General features: G+C 39.0%; 1 protein-coding gene across 3 annotated transcripts in view; it reads left to right on the forward strand.

The window, feature by feature from the left end:
- Positions 1–18,387, forward strand: part of DPH6 (diphthamine biosynthesis 6) — a 443,901-nt gene that overhangs the window by 320,552 nt on the left and 104,962 nt on the right. Inside the window, exon 13 of one of the 3 annotated variants that reach the window (XR_007475332.1) lies at positions 7,385–7,696. The exons of the other annotated variants lie outside the window; for them this stretch is intronic. The gene's annotated coding sequence lies outside the window, so the exon portion shown is untranslated. Of the gene's footprint in view, positions 1–7,384; positions 7,697–18,387 lie in introns of those variants that run through there. 3 annotated transcript variants of the gene reach the window in all.

The raw sequence follows: 18,387 nt of genomic DNA on the forward strand, positions 1-18,387 counted from the left end.
ATTTTTTTTTCTCAACAATGCTTTGGCTAATCGGTGTTTTTTGTGTTTCCATACAAATTGTAAAATTTTTTTGTTCTAGTTCTGTGAAACATGCCATCGATAGTTTGAAAGGCATTGCATTGAATCTGTAGATTGCTTTGGGTAGTATAGTCGTTTTCACAGTGTTGATTCTTCCAATCCAAGAACATGGTATATCTCTCCATCTGTTTGTATTGTCTTTAATTTCCTTCATCAGTGTCTTACAGGTTTCTGCATACAGGTCCTTTGTCTCCTTAGGTAGTTTTATTCTTAGATATTTTACTCTTTTTGTTGGTGATGGTAAAAGGGAATGTTTCCTTAATTTCTCTTTCAGATTTTTCATTGTTACTGTATAGGAATACAAGACATTTCTGTGCATTAATTTTGTATCCTGCTACTTTACCAAATTCATTGATTAGCTCTAGTAGTTTTCTGGTAGCATCTTTAGGATTCTCTATGTATAGTATCATGTCATCTGCAAACAGTGACACTTTTACTTCTTCTTTTCCAATTTGGATTCCTTTTATTTCTTTTTCTTCTCTGACTGCCGTGGCTAAAACTTCCAAAATTATGTTGAATGATAGTGGTGAGAGTGGGCAACCTTGGCTTGTTCCTGATCTTAGAGGAAATGGTTTCAGTTTTTCACCGTTGAGAATGATGTTGGCTGAGGGTTTGTCATATATGGCCTTCATTATGTTGTGATAGGTTCCCTCTGTGCCTACTTTCTGGAGAGTTATTATCATAAATGGGTGCTGAATTTTGTTGAAAGCTTTTTCTGCTTCTATTGAGATTATCATATGGTTTTTATCCTTTAGTGTGTTAATATGGTGTATCACAGTGGTTGATTTGCATGTATTGAAGAATCCTTGCATTCCTGGGATAAACCCCACTTGTTCATGATGTATGATCTTTTTTATGTGCTGTTGGATTCTGTTTGCTAGTATTTTGTTGAGGATTTTTGCATCTATGTTCATCAGTGATATTGGCCTGTAGTTTTCTTTCTTTGTGATATCCCTGTCTGGTTTTGGTATCAGGGAGATGGTGGCCTCATAGAATGCGTTTGGGAGTGTTCCTCCCTCTGCTATATTTTGGAAGAGTTTGAGAAGGATAGGTGTTAGCTCTTCTCTAAATGTTTGATAGAATTCACCTGTGAAGCCATCTGGTCCTGGGTTTTTATTCGTTGGAAGATTTTTAATCACAGTTTCAATTTCAGTGCTTGTGATTGATCTCTTCATATTTTCTACTTCTTCCTGGTTCAGTCTTGGAAAATTGTGTTTTCCTAAGAATTTGTCCATTTCTTCTAGGTTGTCCATTTTATTGGCATAGAGTTGCTTCTAGTAATCTCTCATGATCCTTTAGATTTCTGCAGTGTCAGTTGTTACTTCTCCTTTTTGTTTCTAATTCCGTTGATTTGAGTCTTCTCCCTTTTTTTCTTGATGAGTCTGGCTAATGCTTTATCAATTTTGTTTATCTTATCAAAGAACCAGCTTTTAGTTTATTGACCTTTGCTATTGTTTCCTTCATTTCTTTTTCATTTATTTCTGATGTGATCTTTATGATTTGTTTCCTTCTGCTAACTTTGGGGGGTTTTTTGTACTTCTTTCTCTAATTGCCTTAGGTATAAGGTTAGGTTGTTTATTTGAGATGTTTCTTATTTCTTGAGGTAGGATTGTATTGCTATAAACTTCCCTCTTAGAACTGCTTTTGCTGCATCCCATAGATTTTGGGTCATCGTGTTTTCATTGTCATTTGTTTCTAGGTATTTTTTTATTTCCTCTTTGATTTCTTCCTTGACCTCATAGTTATTTTGTAGCGTATTGTTTAGCCTACGTGTGTTTGTAATTTTTACAGTTGTTTTTTTCCTGTAATTGATATCTACTCTCATAGCATTGTGGTCAGAAAAGATACTTGATATGATTTCAATTTTCTTAAATTTACCAAGGCATGATTTGTGACCCAAGATGTGATCTATCCTGCAGAATGTTCCATGAGCACTTGAGAACAAAGCGTATTCTGTTGGTTTTGGCTGGAATGTCCTATACATATCAATTAAGTCCATCTTGTGTAATGTGTCATTTAAAGCTTGTGTTTCCTTATTTATTGTCATTTTGGAGGATCTGTCCATTGGTGAAAGTGGGGTGTTAAAGTCCCCTACTATTATTGTGTTACTGTCAATTTCCCCTTTTATGGCTGTAAGCATTTGCCTTATGTATTGAGGTGCTCCTATATTGGGTGCATAAATAATTACAATTGTTATATCTCTTCTTGGATTGATCCCTTGACTGTTATGTAGTGTCTTTCTTTGTCTCTTCTAATAGTCTTTATTTTAAAGTCTATGTTGTCTGATATGAGTATTGCTACTCCAGCCTTCTTCTGATTTCCATTTGCATGGAATATCTTTTTCCGTCCCCTCACTTGCAGTCTGTATGTATCCGTAGGTCTGAAGTGGGTCTCTTGTAGACAGCATATATATGGGTCTTGTTTTTGTATCCATTCAGCCAGTCTATGTCTTTTAGTTGAAGCATTTAATCAACTTGTATTTAAGGTAATTATTGATATGTATATTCCTATTACCATTTCCTTAATTGTTTTGGGTTTGTTTTTGTAGGTCTCTTCCTTCTGTTATGTTTCCTGCCTAGAGAAGTTCCTTTAGCAATTGTTGTAAAGCTGGTTTTGTGGTGCTGAATTCTCTTAGCTTTTGCTTGTCTATAAAGGTTTTAATTTCTCTGTCAACTCTGAATGAGATCCTGGCTGGGTAGAGTTATCTTGTTCGTAGGTTTTTCCCTTTCTTCACTTTAAATATGTCCTGCCACTCCGTTCTGGCTTGCAGAGTTTCTGCTGAAAGATCAGCTGTTAACCTTATGGGGATTCCCTTGTGTGTTATTCGTTGTTTTTCCCTTGCTGCTTTTAATATGTTTTCTTTGTATTTAATTTTTGACAGTTTGATTAATATGTGTCTTGGCGTATTTCTCCTTGGATTTATCCTGTATGGGACTCTCTGTGCTTCCTGGACTTGATTAACTATTTCCTTTCCCATATTAGGGAAGTTTTCAACTATAATCTCTTCAAATATTTTCTCAGACCCTTTCTTTTTCTCTTCTTCTTCTGGGACTCCTATAATTCGAATGTTGGTACATTTAATGTTGTCCCAGAGATCTCTGAGACTGTCCTCAATTCTTTTCATTCTTTTTTCTTTATTCTGCTCTGTGGCAGTTATTTCCACTATTTTATCTTCCAGGTCACTTATCCACTCTTCTGCCCCAGTTATTCTGCTATGGTGTCCTTCTAGAGAATTTTTAATTTCATTTATTGTGTTTTTCATCATTGTTTGTTTGCTCTTTAGTTTTCTAGGTCCTTGTTAAACGTTTCTTGTATTTTCTCCATTCTGTTCCCAAGCCTTTGGATCATCTTTACTATCATTATTCTGAATTCTTTTTCAGGTTGACTGTCTATTTCCTCTTCAGTTGTTAAGTCTGGTGGGTTTTTATCTTGCTCCTTCATCTGCTGCATATTTCTCTGTCTTCTCATTTTGCTTAACTTACTGTGTTTGGGGTCTCCTTTTCACAGGCTGCAGGTTCCCAGTTCCCGTTGTTTTTGGTGTCTGCCCTCAGTGGCTGAGGTTGGTTCAGTGGCTTGTGTAGGGTTCCTGGTGGAGAGGACTGGTGCCTATGTTCTGGTGGGTAGGGCTGGATCTTGTCCTTCTGGTGGGCAGGGCCGTGTCCGGTGGTGTGTTTTGGGGTGTCTGTGAACTTATTATGATTTTAGGTAGCCTCTCTGCTAATGTGTGGGGTTGTGTTCCTGTCTTGCTAGTTGTTTGGCATGGGGCATCCAGCACTGGACCTTGCTGGCTGTTGGGTGGAGCTGAGTCTTAATGTTCAGATGGAGATGTGTGGGAGAGCTCTTGCCAATTGGTATTACATAGGGCCGGGAGGTCCCTGGTAGTCCATTGTCCTGGACTCAGCTCTCCCACCTTGGAGGCTCAGGCCTGACACCCAGCCAGAGCACCAAGACCCTGCCAACCACATGGCTCGGAAAAAAAAAACAACAAAAAATGAACAGATAGAAAACCCCATACCAAATGGGAAAAGCAAAGCTAAACAGACAAAATCACACAAAAAATCATACACACACACACTCACAAAAGAAAAAGAGAAAAAAGGAAAAAAAAATTTTTTAATTAAAAATAATAATAAAATAATAATTTTTTAAAAAAGAGAGCAACCAGTCCAATAAACAAATCCACCAATGATAACAAGCTCTAAAATCTAAATTAAGATAAACATAAAAACCAGAGACAAATCAGATGCAGAAAGCAAACGCCAAGTCTACAGTTGCTCCCCAAATCCACCACCTCAATTTTGGGAACATTCGTTTTCTATTCAGGTATTCCACAGAGGCAGGGTTCATCAAGTTGATTGTGGAGATTTAATCTGCTGCTCCTGAGGCTGCTGGGAGAGATTTCCCTTTCTCTTCTTTGTTTGCTCAGTTCCTTGGGTTCAGCTTTGGTTTTGGCCCTGCCTCTGTGGGTAGGCCACCGTCAGGCCTCTGGTCCCTGCCCAAACAGGAGGGGGTTAAAGCAGCAGCTGATTAGGGCTCTCTTGCTCACTCAGGCCCGGGGAGAGGGAGGGGTACAGTAGTCACAATTGGTATGAGGGGCAAGCCTGTGGCAGCAGAGACCAACATGACATTGCAACAGCCTGAGGGTGTGCCATGTGTTCTCCTGGGGAACTTTTCCCTGAATCTTGGGACCCTGGCAGTAGCGGGCTGCACAGGCTCCTGGGGGGGTGTGGATAGTGACCTGTGTTTGCACACAGGATTCTTGGTGGCAGCAGCAGCAGTGTTAGCGTTTCATGCCCATCTCTGGGTTCTGAGCTGATAGCTGCAGCTCACGCCCAACTCTGGTGCTCGTTTAGACGGTGCTCTGCCTTCTGTGGGCACATGGAGCAGGAATCCCCTCTCCTCGTGCACCCCAAAACAGTGGTCTCTTGCCTCTTAGGCAGTTCCAGACTTTTTCCCGGAATCCCTCCAGCTAGCTGTGGCGCAGTAGCCCCCTTCAGGCTGTGTTCACGCAGCCAACCCCAGTCCTCTCCCTGGGGTCTGACCCCCAAAGCCCAAGCCTCAGTTCCCAGCCCCCGCCCACCCTGGCGGGTGAGCAGACAAGCCTCTCGGGCTGGTGAGTGCTGGCACCAATCCTCTGTGCGGGAATCTCGCCTCTTTGCCCTCTGCACCCCTCTTGCTGCCCTCTCCTCTGTGGGTCCGAAGTTTCCCGCCCTCCCACCCCTACTCGTCCCCACCAGTGAAGGGGCTCCTAGTGTGTGGCAACCTTTCCTCCTTCACAGCTCCCTCCCAGAGGTTCAGGTCCCATCCCTATTCTTTTGTCTCTGTTTTTCCTTTTTTCTTCTGCCCTACCCAGGTACATGGAAATTTTCTTGCCTTTTGGGAGGTCTAAGATCTTCTGCCAGCGTTCAGTAGGTGTTCTGTAGGAGTTGTTCCACGTGTAGATGTATTTCTGGTGTATCTGTGGGGAGGAAGGTGATCTCCACGTCTTACTGCTCTGCCGTCTTGAAGGTCTCCCCCAATAATACAAATTTATGTAAATATTTTACTATTTGGAAATTAATCATAGATATTATGTTTACTTTCTTAACACATTATATTTGCTACTGGTATTTGTTACTGGTGTTGAGATGGAAGATAAACATTTAGTGCTACAAACGTGTGAAACACTCTCTTTTATCTATTAGAACTGTTCATATAATTCAATATAGCACATCACTTTTAGTTACAGTATTAACTTCTATCTCTGTTTCATCACCCTCCCCTTGAAGGTTGGTGGTTTCTGGATAGAAATACCTTGCCTGCCTTATGTTCATTCCATATCATCATACGGGTTCTTGTCATGGTGCCTGGAAAATAGTGGGTGCTCGATAAATGCTGTCATTAAATAAATGAATGAAATTGGTGTTTTAGAGGCATAAAAATTGTGTAGAGTTGCTATAAATGTTCAAATTCAATAGTCTTATAAAACTGTCAATTAGTTATCTGTATCTTAGTGTACATCAAGAAGCAGCAAAGAACCATGTAAAGACCAATACTCAAACTTAATCCCAAGCAGGTTATATGGCTCTATCCTATGTAACAAGAAGGATGTGGTCACTAAAGACCTTCCCTAAAGTTTGGAGTGAGACTTCCAGCTGTTGACACTTGTCAGGAAATAATGATTAAACTTAAAGTAATTGTTGATAGGGAAAAATAGAGCTAGTCTGCTTTCAAATTGGACCACCCCTTAGAGGGAGGCAAGTCATGGTCAAAGGACAGGATAGGGGCTTCCCTGGTGGCGCAGTGGTTGAGAGTCCGCCTGCCGATGCAGGGGACGCGGGTTCGTGCCCCGGTCCGGGAAGATCCCACATGCCGTGGAGCAGCTGGGCCCGTGAGCCATGGCCACTGAGCCTGCACGTCCGGAGCCTGTGCTCCACAACGGGAGAGGCCACAACAGTGAGAGGCCCACGTACAGCAAAAAAAAAAAAAAAAAAAAAAAAAAGGACAAGGTAGAATGAAGAGGGAACTAGTATGTATGATCTACTTTGTACCAGCAACTAAGCCAGGAGCTTTACATGTTACTTCCTATAGTTCTCACAACAGCAATAGGAGTTAGGTAGTATTATTCCCTTTTATTAATGAGGAAACAGATTTCTCACAGCTACCAAGTAGGAGTCCTGGAATCTAAACTGGGGCTGTAGAATCTAAAACTCTTTTTTTTTTTTTTCCACCATAGCAGAGTACATGATTGTGTTTCACTCCTGTCTTAAATCCTTTCTAGACTAAGGCAGGGCACAAATCAATTGTACAAATTATTCCCACCAGCTTTATTAGAAGTTACATCCATCTTAGCATTGGGAAGAGTGAGTGTCAAGGAGGGTCTTCATAGTGGAAGAGCACAGACTTTGACTTGAAATGGACTTTGATCTGTATCCCTGTTCTGCCTCTTTCTTGAGCAAGTTAGTTAACCATACTAATCTTTGATTATATCATTTATGAAATGAAGATTTTCATAGAATTTCCAAATGGACAAGTACAATGCCTGAAGCAGAGAAGGGCTTCAAAACTGGTGGTTGTTTCAATCACTATTTAAGCAAAATAGTAATTCATACTTCTTTATGGGGATGCTACTTAAAGAAGGACTTGCCATTAGAGCAGCACAGAAAAAGAAAAGGGCTATCTTCAGGGAGGGCTTAGTTGGTTTTATGACAAAGGGATATACCTCAAGGTATGGGTCAGCTTAATGTAAAATGCCTTTGACACACAGTGAAATATGGCTTATTATATGGACTTTATATTTTTCCTTGTCATTTGCTTCATTAAAAAGTGATTGATAGGACTTCCCTGGTGGTGCAGTGTTTAAAAATCCGCCTGCCAATGCAGGGGACATGGGTTCAAGCCCTGGTCTGGGAGGATCCCACATGCTGCGGAACAGCTAAGCCCACGAGCTACAACTACTGAGCCTGCACTGTACAGCCCATGAGACACAACTACTGAGCCCGCATGCCACAACTACTGAAGCCCACGCACCTAGAGCCCGTGCTCCACAACAAGAGAAGCCACTGCAACGAGAAGCCTGTGCTTGCCACAACTAGAGAAAGCCCGCACACAGCAACAAAGACCCAATGCAGCCAAAAATAAATAAATAAATAAATATTTTTAAAAAAGTGATTGATAACAGCTCATGCAGCTTAATAACAAAAAAAAAACAACCCAATCCAAAAATGGGCAGAAGACCTAAATAGACATTTCTCCAAAGAAGATATACAGACTGCCAACAAACACATGAAAGAATGCTCAACATCATAAATCATTAGAGAAATGCAAATCAAAACTACAATGAGATATCATCTCACACCAGTCAGAATGGCCATCATCAAAAAATCTAGAAACAATAAATGCTGGAGAGGGTGTGGAGAAAAGGGAACCCTCTTGCACTGCTGGTGGGAATGTGAATTGGTTCAGCCACTATGGAGAACAGTATGGAGGTTCCTTAAAAAACTACAAATAGAACTACCATAAGACCCAGCAATCCCACTACTGGGCATATATCCTGAGAAAACCATAATTCAAAAAGAGTCATGTACCAAAATGTTCATTGCAGCTCTATTTACAATAGCCCGGAGATGGAAACAACCTAAGTGCCCGTCATTGGATGAATGGATAAGGAAGATGTGGCACATATATACAATGGAATATTACTCAGCCATAAAAAGAAATGAAATTGAGCTATTTGTAATGAGGTGGATAGACCTAGAGTCTGTCATACAGAGTGAAGTAAGTCAGAAAGAGAAAGACAAATACCTTATGCTAACACATATATATGGAATTTAAGAAAAAAAAATGTTATGAAGAACCTGGGGGTAAGACAGGAATAAAGACACAGACCTACTGGAGAACGGACTTGAGGATATGGGGAGGGGGGAGGGTGAGCTGTGACAGGGCGAGAGAGAGGCGTGGCCATATATATATACACTACCAAACGTAAGGTAGATAGCTAGTGGGAAGCAGCCGCATGGCACAGGGATATCGGCTCGGTGCTTTGTGACTGCCTGGAGGGGTGGGATAGGGAGGGTGGGAGGGAGGGAGACGCAAGAGGGAAGAGATATGGGAACATATGTATATGTATAACTGATTCGCTTTGTTATAAAGCAGAAACTAACACACCATTGTAAAGCAATTATACCCCAATAAAGATGTTTAAAAAAAAATGATTGATAATACATCTTGAAATTCATCAAAATTTTGAGCAAACTATTTTTTTGTTTTTTTTTTTTTGCAGTACGCGGGCCTCTCACTGTTGTGGCCTCTCCCGTTGCAGAGCACAGGCTCCAGACGCGTAGGCTCAGCGGCCACGGCTCATGGGCCCAGCCGCTTCACGGCATGTGGGATCCTCCCGGACCGGGGCACAAACCTGTGTCCCCTGCATCTGCAGGCGGACTCTCAACCACTGCGCCGCTAAGGAAGCCCTGAGCAAACTATTTTTGAGAAAAATATTACAAAGGTACCTCAAGGAATTTGCAAATATAATATAATGTAAGTTATAATCAGTGCCATAATAAATGCAATGGAGAAGTCAAAACAGGGAAAGGTAATTCCAAGTTTAGAAGGTAATTCTAGATTTGGGGTTTTCTGGGTCTTAAATCATTTCAATGGACTCTCAGAAGCTAAAGGAATATGAGGAAAATAGAGAAAGGGACACCAAGACAGTTACCTTCCTATGTGGTACAAACATAAGAATAGTGACAGAAAAACTAAAATGTAGTATAAACTAAAGCTGGTGACAATGCTAAAATTTAATCATGACAAGTCATTTAAATGCAACTTTTAGAGTGAGAATTAAAACAAAGGAGTGATCAGCTCACTGTGGGAAGCATACCGTAAAGCTAAAAGTTGAAAGAAAAAGTCATCATCATTCACTTCCTATCCTGTTTCTGTCATCTCCAACCCATGATGATCTTCAAATTGGAAAAGCAGAACAACAACAACACTAATAACAATAGTACTTTGTTGTTGACACCATGCTTTTAATGCTTCTTCAAATCCCAGAGCAATTTTTCTGAAATCATAGTGAACAGAAATCATGAATTCTAATTCTGATTGGTGAAAAGTAGGACTGTGCCCTTGACAGTCCCTTAAATTAAATTACTTTGTATGACTACTTTTTAAATCATAAAATATAATAAATCAATAATAATAATAAAGTAGAGCCAAGAAGCAGTAGGACATAAGTAATTATAGACCACCTCCCCAAAAAACAGCTACACACAAACACTTAACACTAATGAAATTTAAACCGTTGCATCTGTCAGCTATTCCCCAACTTATAAATGGACCACTAGGCAATTCTGTCCAGTTCGTCTTCAGCAGTTAATATCAATGCTTTCAGCTATTGACAGTGCATTTACAACTTAACGTGGCTAAATCATTCAGACTGGAATCCCACTCAAAATTACACCATGATTAAACAGTGTCTTGTAGTGGAAAGGCTCAGGCTTTAAAGACAGACGTGGGCTTGTATGCAGGCTTTCCAAATTATTAGCTGTGTAATTATAAAATAAGGATAATAGTACCTCCTTGTCAGTTATCATGGTAAATCAATGCCATGATATTTTTAAGGAAACATATTTACTGAGCACCTCCCATGAATCAGGTAGCCTACTATTTAATCTTCTAGGCAACTTAATGAGGCAGATATTAGAGTTAGGCTTTGAACTCAAATCTTAGTTCACATTTCGCATGCCTTCCACACCTTGTAATAAGATGCCTGTCATGTACGATGTTGTACACACCAGATGTCTAGGGTTTTTTCATTTTGCATGACTAACACTTTATACCCGTTGAACAACAACTCCTCCAGCCTCTGGCAACCACCATTCTACTTTCTGCTTCCATTAGTTTGACTACTTTAGATACCTCATATAAGTGAAATCATGCAGTATTTGTCCTTCTGTGAATGGCTTATTTCACTTCTCATGATGTCCCCAAGGTTCATCCATATTGTAGCATATGACAGAATTTTCTTCTTTTCTATAAGTGAATAATATTCCATTGTATATATATACCATGTTTTCTTTATCCATTAATCCCTTGATGGACACTTAGGTTGTTCTTACCTCTTGGCTATTGTGAAAATGATGCAATGAAAACGAAAATGCAGTATCTCTTTGAGATTCTGATTTCAGTTCTTTTGGATAAATACCCAAAAGTGGGATTTCTGGATCATATGGTATTTCTCTTTAACTTTTTGAGGAACCTTCGTACAGTTCTCCATAGCAGCTGCACCATTTTACCTTCCCACCAACAGTGAAAAGGAGTTCCAGTTTCACTATATCCTCACCAACACTTACAACATTATTCATAACAACTCACTTTTGTAAAGCCTACCCAAAATATTTAACTTAATTTTTATAGAAACAACTCTGCTTTGTTTTACATTCATAGTCCAGAGGAATATGTAATACTTAAGAGAAAGTACAAAATGCCAATAACAATTGCAAGTAGCATATTCAAGTTTGGAATAAAGACAACTGATCTTTTGTAAATGAACAACTCAACTGGTAGGGACAGAGTGGTGGGAATCTAGAAAAGAGCCAGAAGCCTAAATAATTCATCCTTCCATGAGTATCAATGAAGTGTTTATAAAGAGAGTGGAAAGGATTACTCTTGTGAAGGTGAGTTAAGAGAGAGCCTTGAAATGAAAGGGTTGGACAAGATGACCTCCGAGGGTCCTTCAAGATCAAAATAAGCCTTTGTGGTAGACTAAAAATGATAGAACTGGATTAGAATTTCAAAGCTAGCATCAGGGGCATATATTTAATAAGCCCTTGAAGGTTTTAATTGAGTATACAGATTTCATACCTTGCAAACTGACCCCTCCCCAGATTTTCTTTGAAGATACAAAGGAATTGTACAGGCTTTCTTCTAGTTTAAGAGGTTAAACCTCTATTTGAAAGCTGATGCGTCTAAAATGCACTCTGAGTAGGGTTCATGGCTAGATCAAGCATACAGAGATGTGGCTTCAAGTGCTAGCTCTGTTTCTGACTGGTGAGTAAGGCAGATTTTTCTGCAGTTCTGTTTCCCTTACAAAATGAGAAGATTTAAGAGATGATGACCATGGCTTTGTCCAATCCTACAGTTTAATAATTCTATGATTTTTAATACTTTCTGCACTCAGAAATTTTGATGTGAAAATTGTCATGTATTTGGTAGCAGCTACCACCTGAAAGGTTTATCACTTTTTGCAACTCTGTTTTCTAGGCAGTAATCAGCCTGAAGTTTTCTTTTCTTTTACTGAAGATCAACAACTCCATTCCTGTAGCTACGTACCAGGCTGCTCTGTCACCAGTGTCATAGTCATCTACAGTGAAATACAGATTGCTCTAGTTTCTGCTTCAATAGTAATTTAGAGCATTTCTCTGCCCTCTCTGTTTGGCAATGTCACACATTAGAACGCTATACTCCAGTTCCTTGAGTATCCTGCTGTTGTCTCCTCATACAAGTCCAATCAGCAGAACTGTGTTTCAATGAGCATCCCTTCAGTCCTGGTGGTCAGGCAGCTTTCAAGGACTTTGTAGTTATTACTCTTTTCTTGTCATTTGATTTTTCAGGTGGGATGAAATTATTTCAAAAGGTAGGTAGAATGTCAGCATTTGTTCATGTTTACATACCTGTTGAATATCAGACAGCACTGGTTGTTTTTGTGTGTGATTTGCTGTGGATTGGGTTTCTCTGCCACATTAGAGCTGTATTTTCTGTCAACTTTTCTACATATGTATCTCTTTTAATTCAATTCCATTACCCTTAGTCAATATCTAATGAAACCTTAAAGCAGAAATCCCTGGAAGTTTTCAATTTCATACCTCCAGTGGAGAACCTTAAACTGCCCACACGATCTATGCTGGAGATAGCTAAAGGAGCTCAGTTGTGTTTAGAGCTACTGAAACTGCACACCAAAATGCTAATACCACAAAGTGACCTATTGTCTGAGTACCCTTTAAGGACACACAAGTCCTAGGTGACTGTTACCACAGCTTCAAATGTTACCTACAACCTACTGAGTTTGAAGAATAACCCACATTCCCAAAGTCGTGATCTAACTGATATAAACTCATAGGACTCAGTTGTATCTGAAGATACATAAAAATGTTTGTATTAAAGAAGACGTGTCAGGAAACCCAATTTCTGTGGAAAATGGGTCAAGCAATTCAGAGCAGTCAATCAACCTTAGTACATAGGTGACTTACTTTTTAAGTTAACTTTTCATACTATAATGATCCTCATCACCTTGCCATTTTAATTTCCATGAAATGGGACAAGTTTAATTAACCTTGCTTGTAGGCTTAGATCTGCTCCAGGCTTTGATGCCAGTCCTGTTATTTTGCAGAAGAAGGATTATGAATTTATTTTCATAGCCTAGAAGATTCAGAATATGGGTTCCACTCCCCCAGGTATTGCACTTCTTCATTTCTTTTTCTTTCTTTGAAAGATTTAGAGTAGCTTTCCTAGAACACTGTTAATGTCATTCTTCTAAAAGCATCTTGTCTATCAGATGTGGCTGAATGAATCCACTGCAAAAACTAAACCTACACAAAAACAGCAAACAAACATACAGCATCATCTTTGAGAGTAATTTACAGAATCATAAGAATATTACAGATAAATTTATCAATTGTTACATTTACATCTGTTGAATGTAAATGTTGATTTGTTGGAAATTACATGAATTGGATTCTACAGCATGTGTTTATTTTGCTGAACAAATTGTGTCCCAACAATCTATCCTGGATATCCAGAATCTAGCAGGTGAATTTATGCTGATGGTTTGTCTCTCCAACAGTGTTTTGGCACATCTAAGTACTACTTTTAGCCCCAGGAAAGGATTCTAATCTCTAGAAAAGATTTTAAAATAAAGCCTTGCTAATATTCACCTCTGTAGGCACCTCAATTTGGCTAATATTTCTGTTTCCTAAAAGATGATTCTATTTTAACGTTGCACATGGAGGAAGAAATCCTAGTTTAATAATTTGAGATTGTGTTTTTTTCTGACAGAATTCATTTGCTTTCACTTTATTTATTTATCAGTGTATTTATTGCTTTGGTCCTTACACAGTTATCTTTTACCAGCTGTGTAAAACATTATACTGAATGTTAGATATTGCATGATATTTCAAGGAAATTTAACTTGAGCAATTATTGATTTCATCCAGAGTCTGGTGCCTCTGTCAAGAAGTTAATGTTTTTTTAAAGACAAAATGACTTTATAATCTATAATTATTTTCTTATCAATTACAATTTTATGATCTCCTGATTAGCTGGCACTTGGTACTTAACTTTACATTTTAGCTCTGCAGGGTCCTTTTAGACATTATTATTGCAAAGAAAAATCAAAAATCAAAGTGAATTCTTAGTATTATACTTGAAGCAATAAGGTGCAATTGCTGAAACAGCAGCCAAGCATTGTGCTATAGAACTAACTCACAGCTTGGTGCCCAGTCCCTGCTGAGAAGGAAATGTAGGGGAACTGGCAGAGTCTTACTACATCTGCTCCCTGCTGCTAATGAGCTTTAACCTGTTTCATTCTTGTTATGCTTACTGTTTAGATATTTTGCTTGCAAAATTAATTCTTTAGCTGCGAGAACACATGAAAGAGGATATGATTTATAAAGTAGGGCTGTTTACAAATTAAAAGGTATCAGCAAGGGAGATTAGAGGCCATAATGAGTGATATGGTTACTTAATATCAATTCAAGGGCAGACGCTCAGGTGGTAACACTGGAATTGTTTCTCAGTTTCTGTAATGTAGGCTCCAGCTTCAGGAGGTATAGTCTTCGTTTTGCATTGTGCATCTACACCAATATGCTTTACATTTATCAAAGAGATTTAACAGTAGTTTTTTGCTTTGAAAGCTTCCTTGGTCCTCTAAAAAGTGCCAGAGTTTTAGTGATGTGTAGCCTCTGCAAACAATCAGCTTTCAGCAATAGTATTTTATTATAGTCAAGAACTAATGAACTACCTATGCCCAGCTCTCGTAACCTATGCCTAATCACCCAAACAAAAGCAACAAGAGGGCTTCCCTGGTGGCGCAGTGGTTGAGCGTCCGCCTGCCGATGCAGGGACACGGGTTCGTGCCCCAGTCCGGGAAGATCCCACATGCCGTGGGGCAGCTGGGCCCGTGAGCCATGGCCGCTGAGCCTGCGCGTCCGGAGCCTGTGCTCCGCAATGGGAGAGGCCACAACAGTGAGAGGCCCGCGTACCGCAAAAAAACAAAACAAAACAAAAAAACCACCTTTTTAAAAAAAAAAAGCAACAAGAACTCAGAGAATAAATAGGCCCTGAGATTTTGTTAATGAAATAATAATGTCGTTTTTATAGCTATAGACTCTTGCCATTTTAACTTTCACACATTCCTTTGCTCCTCACCTTAACTTTCTAAAGCAATCATATAGGTATTGTTCATTTTATAGATGTAGAACTGGAAACTTGAAAACGCATCTTATTTATCATAAGTGGATGAAAATTCTCAATGGGTCTGTATAAATCAGCACACATCCTATCAATTTATAATAGTATAAGAAGTAGGATGGGAGTAGGATGGGAGTATAAGTATAAGAAGTAGGATGGGAGTAGGATGTTCATCTTTAGATTTGCAGTGTCATCCTCCCCACTCTCATTATTGTCTTTGTCAATAATCATCCACAAAGCTATCCTACTTCTTGAAGAGAAGCCAAATGTATTAGCTTTTCAGCCAAAACTGCACATTATTTTTGGTAATAACATGGTTTGAAACATTCTGCAAAGAAAAGCAGGTTATTCTACTACAGCATTTCTCAAACTTTTTACTCTTGAAAGTAAGAAAAAGTTCTTGCAGATGTCCAGTTGTGGGCTGTATTCTTTTTATTATAGTGTTACTTGTACATGTAACACTATAAAACTAGCTATGAACTCCTCTACCTGTAGCTTTTTATCAGCTATACAACAAAAAAAACATAAAGGGTAAATAAAAATAAACCTACAAAACCAGTTAAACTATAATTAACGCATCGCTTTATTGTGACACATGCTGTAGTTAATTTTAAAATTATATAATTTACACAAATATATACATCTTTATTTAGAACTATTATTTTAATAATCCCAACTGATTAATAAAAAATATCTTTAAACAGATATCCTATTATATATTTCTACACACTGCTAATGAACTACTACAAATTAATACTTAAAAAGTAAGACTCGTAATATATCTCCTAACCAAATAAGTGCTGACTCCTATGGTTTGACTTCTTTTCTGGCTGGTATAGCTATACTGCAATGTGACAGGTAAGGACTCATTTCTCCCACTATTTCTATGTGAACCACTATAAAACCTTCTTTTGAGCAGAATGTCATGATATCATTTGGCCTCTACTTGGCACTAGGGCATCATTTATGTGTTAAGTCCACCTAAGTTCTCTTCCTATTAGTGTAAGACCCAGTAGTACATTACTGTACTGCAATATTAATTTCTTGATGTCAAATCATAATCTCAACTTACTAAATGTTAGGAAGCTAAAGTTTTATTCTATTAAAATATTTTTAAAGGTGAAATTTTACTACAAAGCGGAGTTTTGTCCTTATAATTGACAAAAGACTCTGAGAGCAATAATAGTGAACAAGAATGACTGCAATAGTCAGTGCCCGTGTTTGTATGTGTCAGTGGCAAATGAGCATTTTAACCGTTGGTACTCTTTTTTTTTTTTTAATTTACTGAGTGCAAACATTTATTGGGTGCTCAAGCCTCTGTTTGCTGTCAGGGATATTAAAGGAGAGAAGACACAAACATCACTTTCAAAGGGTGGAGTCTAGTAGGGTAGATAGACATGTAAACAAACAATGGTAGGGCAATGCTGGCAAGCCATAATAGAGATAGGAATTAAGTGATGCCCAGAGTCCCAGAGCAATTAACACTGTCTGGGGGGAATACAGACTGGAGCAAGGATTCTAAAAGCAACATGTAACTGTTGGTACTTTAAATGTTCACTGGCATCAACACAAATGTAAACGTAGTCATAAATATATGTGGCAGTATCCAAATATAAGGTGATCATGTAGACAAATCTAAAAATGCTTCTGTTATTCTCATAATGATGCTGAGATGGGAATTGGTGTTATCCCCATTTTACAAGTGAGGAAATTGAGAAGGTAAATAACTGTCCTAAGATCACACAGCCAGTTAAGTGGTGGAGCCAGGATTCAAGCCCTAGTTGTCTGGTGAGTATCGATGTTCTTAGGCATTGGAGGTGACAACTGGAAGAACAGTAATGTCAGCACAAGTGCATTCATTAGTTTGTTAAACGCACATGCTTATTTTGCTATGTTCCCTTTTTTAATGGAAAATACGTAGAAAATAATTTTTAAAATTACTTTCAACTGTGGGCACACTAATATATTATTATTTTTTTACTAAAATAAGATCCAACTTTTTCTTTTTTCAAGAAAATAAAGTAAGCAAATTTATTATTTGACTAATCAGGCTTTGTAGAACTCATTGGGCAAAAATATATGTGTGTGTGTATTCTAAAATCAAGTGTCTTATTTCAAAAGGCAACCCAAAACTGAAAAGAGGCTCTGGGGTTTCTTATACTGATTATAAATATAGCAATTTCCATTTGAGAGTATACTTCAGAGTCTTTCTCAGAACTACCACTTTTTAAAATAAGTTTATTTATTTGTAAATTTATAAATTTATTTATTTATTTATTTATCTTTGGCTGTGTTGGGTCTTCATTGCTGCGCATGGGCTTTCTCGTTGTGGTGAGCGGGGGCTACTCCTCGTTGTGGTGCACGGGCTTCTCATTGCGCTGGCTTCTCTTGTTGCGGAACATGGGCTCTAAGCACGGGGACTGCAGTAGTTGTGGCATGCAGGCTCGGTAGTTGTGGTTCGTGGGCTCTAGAGCGCAGGCTTAGTAGTTGCGGCTCGCGGGCTTAGTTGCCCTGCAACATGTGGGATCTTCCTAGACCAGAGCTCAAACCCATGTCCCCTGCATCGGCAGGTGGATTCTTAACCACTGCGCCACCAGGGGAGTCCAGAACTACCACTTTTTAAAGCCATTCATTCATTGACTTGTTTACTTATTCATTCGACATTAAAAAAAAAACCAACATGTTTTCTGATTATAATAGTAATGCACATTCATTACAGAAATTTGGAAAATCCATTAGAGTACGAAGAAGGAAATGAAAATCCCCTTCTTATTTCTGTCCCACAGCTAATGACTGTCTCCTGTTTTGGTGCCTTTTCCTTCATAAAGATATCCCCAATGCGGGCGGGCCCCAGGCAGCCTTGCTTCTTGCCTCTCAGGAGGACTCAGCACCTGGTCACCACCCCTCAAAGAAAATCTACCTTTACAAAGTATAAGAGAAAAATAAAATTTTGCTGAAGTTTTCGGGAGGAGGCAGAGGAGAAGGACACAATATGTACTGCACAGAAAAACTCAATAGAGAATCTGCGTTAGACATCTGGGTTCTTTGCCATGCCCCTAATTCCTATTAACTGCCGACTGCCATAGATCCCTGCCCATATTTAGTCCTGCTGCACAGAGCCGGGCTTGTCCTCAGCTCCAGCCTCTCTTCTCTCTGCATCCTCACACAGATCTCTCCACTCAGTAAATAAGGACTCATCTCAACACCTATCTTTATAAGCCAGCAGGGGTTTGCAAGAAACATGCGTTTGTTGGCTTGGCATTCTTTCCTTATAACAGATAATTTTTTTCTGTCTCATTCAGATACGTATGCATGTATATATGCACACATGTGTATGCATTTTTAAAAATTGTACCTGCTATTCTT

Source organism: Orcinus orca, chromosome 2 (assembly GCF_937001465.1).
Source record: "Orcinus orca chromosome 2, mOrcOrc1.1, whole genome shotgun sequence".
Classification (NCBI taxonomy): Eukaryota; Metazoa; Chordata; class Mammalia; order Artiodactyla; family Delphinidae; genus Orcinus; species Orcinus orca.